Source organism: Nannospalax galili, unplaced genomic scaffold (assembly GCF_000622305.1).
Source record: "Nannospalax galili isolate Female #2095 unplaced genomic scaffold, S.galili_v1.0 scaffold5716, whole genome shotgun sequence".
Taxonomy (NCBI): domain Eukaryota; kingdom Metazoa; phylum Chordata; class Mammalia; order Rodentia; family Spalacidae; genus Nannospalax; species Nannospalax galili.
The window spans coordinates 36628-41502 of NW_008337965.1; the positions used below are offsets into that span (position 1 = coordinate 36628).

Genomic DNA, 4875 nt, shown 5'->3' on the forward strand with positions numbered 1-4875 from the left:
GGAAGAGTGGGATAGGCGGAGATGCATATTGGTGTAGCCACTATAGAAATCAGTGTGGAGCTTCTTTAGAAAAATAGAAATAAATCTACCACTTGATCCAGATCTGTCACTCTTGGGCATATTCCCAAAGGACTCTATATTACACTACAGTGAAACTTGCTCACACACAGTCATTGCTGCTCTATTCACAATAAGCAGGAAATGGAAACAGCTGAGATGTTCTTCCCCTGATGAATGAAGAATGAAAATGCAGTACATATAAACAGAGGAATTTTACTCCACTCTAAAATAATGAAATTATTAAATTTTTAGGTAAACAGATGAACTATAAAAATAGCAGCTGAGGGAACACAGGCACAGTAACCAGAAGTCAAATATCTTCCTCAGATGTGGATTCTAACTTTGAATTTCTCATTCTGTGTGTTCAAATTACAGTTTCTGTGAATGCTATAAGTCTAGAAAGAGGCCTTTGGGAATGTGTCCCTAACAGAAGGGGGTAGTAGAGCACAAGTAATATGAACGTGGACAAGGAGAGTGCATACCGGGAGTAAAGAGGTTTAAGCAGAGAGGGGAAGGGAGAAGGGAGACAAGGATGTGGTGGGTGACATAACCAAAATGAAGAGGGTGTGAAAAAGCCATATGGAAACCTACCATATTGTGACCAAATTTATAAATATTTAAAAAATAGTTTGAAGTGGAATATCCTGCAAGGATAGAACAAGTGTTCTCAGAAACCATGGCTTAATACACAATAACTGCAGTATCAGTATATATATAAATTGTGTTACACAAAACTTCAATATGCCTGCCCCTTTAAAGCCACTGTTAACAGAGTAGAAAGAGAAGGCAAAGAATGGGAGAAAATATTTAAAAAATCATATACCTGATTGGGATCTTATAGATCATATAAAGATCTGTACTCAAAACCCAATAAGAAAAATAAAACAAGTCAATAAAAGTAGGCAAAAATTTGAACACATGCTTTCCCAAAAATATAGAAAGGTTTTGTATAGTCAGAAAAACAGACGTTCAATACCATTAGTTGTTAGGGCAATGCAAATGAAATCCGTGTGGACATACAATCATCTGTATATTAGAAGAGCTAAAATTGAAGACAGGCCACACCAAGTGTTAGTGAGGATGGTAGAACACTCATATACACATAGTGATAATGGACAATGTAAGGATCATTTTGGAAAATAATTTAGAAGCGTTGGGGGTGGGGAGAGTAAGCATGCACTTAACAAAAATACAGCCGTAGAGTTCTGACGCATTTATGCAACAGTTTACAAAAACGAAAGCTAAGTTTTTTAACAGACATATCAGTGGCTTCTCAGAGTCAAGAATGTAAGGAAGGACAGAATGCAGGAATTACAAAAAGCTAGAAAGACACTTTTAGTGATGGAAGATGCATATTTACTGTTTTGACTGTTTTATGTACCGTTATGGTTCGCAGAATTTAGTCTTCAGAAACTCACTAAAATGTTCGTGTATCTTGATTGTGGTGATGGTCTTACCAATGTGCGTGTGTGTGTGTGTGTGTGTGTGTGTGTGTGTGTGTATCAATCCGAGACAAGTGAAAAAATGAAAAAAAAAAAACAAAGAATAAATGTACAGAACAGCAGAATAGAAAGTAGTTACAAATGGGGTAGACATTAATCTCATAAAATATATGACTTTATATGTGACAGATACAGTTACACAAATTAATGACTAAGATTGTTGTTATAAATAGGAAAAATCAATTTCAATTGCATCATTTTCTACATTAAATTAGTTATAACAACTCAGATAATTAAACAGTACAGTGACAGAAATTGTATATAATGTGACTTAGTTTCATTTCCTGTTGCTGTGATAAAATTCCCTGACAGATGCAACTTAGGGGAGAAAAGGGGTTGTTTGGCTCACAGTTCCAGATTACAGTCAATCATGGTGGGGAGGTCACAGTGGCTGAAGCTGGAGAGAGTTGGTCATATTACATCTGCAGTCAAAAGAGAAGAGGAATAACATGCATTCATTTTCTCTGATCTTGACTGTGGATATAACTAGATGACTTAGTTCCTGCCACATTGACTTCTGCACAGTTTTGGACTGCAACCTGAAATAGACCCTTTCTCCCATAAGTTGCTTTTTTCAGGGTATTTTATCACAGCAACAGAAAAGAAACTAAGACACAATGTTACCTGCACTTAAAAGAAAGATGGAATAGTTACATTAGTACTTGTCAAATATAATTACTGAACAAAAAAAATAATCAGATGTAAAGGAAGAACAAGGTGATAATAAAGTGTACCAGAATGTATGAAGGTTACTCCGGTAGAACTGAAAGGATAATAGTCTAATAACTAGTTGGAGTCAGAGACTCCGAAGTCATGTGTTATCAGTTGTGGACAGATCAAGCAGGTAGAAGCCACTGGGGATATAGGTGGTCTGCAATGGACAGTTACCTAAAATACTCTGATCGTCATTTCTAACATAACCCACTTGGCCTCCACACAACACTCTTTCTTACGAGTCTCATATGGAAAGCTAACCAAGCTAGATAACACTCTGGGCCACAAAAACAGCCTGAAAAGATAAGGAAATAAAAGTCATAATGGTATGTTCACATGTCAGATGGAAATTAAATTAAAAATAAATAACAGAAAGAAAAAGTGGACAGATCCTTGAAAAATCAAACAACATACATCTGCATACCTCACAGCTGAAGGCCCAGAATAAATTTTAAATAGTTTATATTAAGTTGAAATGAAATATTTATTAAAACTTGTGCAATGAGACAATGTGATACTTTATTTCCCTCCCTCCCTCCCTCTCTCCCTTCCTTCCTTTTCTTTCTTTCTTTCTTTCTTTCTTTCTTTCTTTCTTTCTTTTTCTTTCCTTTCTTCTTCCTTCCTTCCTTCCTTCCTTCCTTCTTTTATCCATCTTTTTATCCCTTTTCTATTCTCTTGTTATATTCGTACATCTATTCCATTGCACTGCCAGCAGTGAAAGCCTATAATTAAGAAATTCCCAGAAGCAGTAAGTAATTCTAGTATCTAGACTTCTAGAAATATTCCCAGACAGAAAGAAGCAGACATCCTGGAGACCAGTTCTACCCAAAGTTCAAGGGAAAACCAACTACCATGTAGTGTCAACCCTTCCACACTATGTCAATAGTTGACAGCACTTCAGCTGGTTCTCCCAACCACACTTTCCTGGCTTTGCAAACAGGATGAGGAGCCAAAATGAGAATACTGGAGATGAACTCTTTCACATGGCAGCAAATATCCTACCTAATTTAGGAGCATAGCTAACATGGTATGATGTTCAAGGAACAAACAGGTTTTCCTCAAGGAGTGGAAATATGATTTAAATTTAGAAACAACCATTTTCATTGTTAATTCCTTACATAAATATATTAGAAAACTCTGATTGCATCATGTGGTGGTTTGAATGAGAATGTCCCGCATAGGCTCCAAGATTCTGAACAGTTTGTCTCCAGTCGTTGGTGCTGTTCTTGGTGGCCTCAGAAGGTGCGGCCATGCCAGAAGTAGCACATCACTGGGGGCTGGTTTTGAGAGTTCTTAAACCTTTTTGGATTTCCACTCACTCTCTGCTTCCTGTGCCTGCTTGAAGATGTGATCACTCAGCTTTCTGCTCCAGCTACATCTGTCATGCCTCTCTCACTATTATGGACCCTTACCCCTCGAACTGTAAACTCAAATAAACAGTTCCTTCTATAAATTGCCTTGGTCATGGGTCTTATCACAGCAACAGGAGAGTATCTAATACATATCAATAGTTTAGAAAAAAATCTTTGAAATGACATTCACCATGAGTTTATTGGTAAAACAGTCAGGTAATATTAAAAAGAAATCTCCATTTACCCAAATCAGCTGCAAACATACTTATATATGAAATATTAGAAGAAACATCATAAAGTCAGGGCTAAGAATCAGATGCATGTTATTGTCCTGTATGCTTCAAAACAGGACTGAAACATGAATCCATAACTGCACATAGAGAAATAAATACAGTGCAAGTATATTGAAAATAGTTTACTGACAATGTTACCACCTATCATGAAAACTCAAAGGAACAGACATGTGGAATGTTCAAGAGAATGAAACTTCAAACCAGGTATAGCCCTGATCATTATATCAGAATAAAAACCCTTCTGGACACAAAAGCACTTAAAAAAAAAACCAATTAAATAGGTAACATTTTATTGACAACAGCAAAAATTCCACCAATTATCTCAAAAGAATGTTATCAAAATATACATGTTCCTCATAGGGACTGTAGCCTGCTGGATGACAGATGACAGATACATTGAACTTTTAAAACCAATGCCTCTATGTCTCTGCAAAATCTGAGGCAACCCTCTTATCAACCTGGAAAGCCCAGGACAGCACTGTCATCTTGACCAAGCCTCTCACCTTCTTCCATCTCTCATATTTCCACTTTGGAAATATAAAGAGAGTGGACTGAGAAGCACAGAGGAAAGTGGTTCAAGCTCTCCTTGTGAGAAGTGTCTGATGCTGAGAGATACCTGAGAGGTTCCCAGAGAAACCCATTCTGTCCTTGCTTTCAGTCCTGGGAAGACTCAGAAATGGTTCTGGACATGACATCCATTCAACTCTGCCTTGGAAGTCACAGGGAGATAAAAGCCTTAGTCTGAGATTCTGGAGCAGGTCTGCAGAACAGAGGGCCTAGGTCCTATTATAGGGAAATGGTGAAAGCAGAGATGGAACTGAGGAAGAACCACCCCAAATAGAGGGACCTAAATTATCCAGCATACCTTTGTTGTCAGACCTACACAAAATGTGGGCAAACTTCTCAGGTGAGTGCTTTCTCCATCTACCTCTAGATTCTAGATCACAGACCCTT

The 4875-nt window shown here is 37.5% G+C and overlaps 1 pseudogene; it reads right to left on the reverse strand.

Annotated features, from left to right (window-relative positions):
- The window catches only part of LOC103733949, a 5540-nt pseudogene extending 1106 nt beyond the window's left edge, over positions 1 to 4434 (reverse strand).
- Positions 4435 to 4875: the final 441 nt, after the last annotated feature.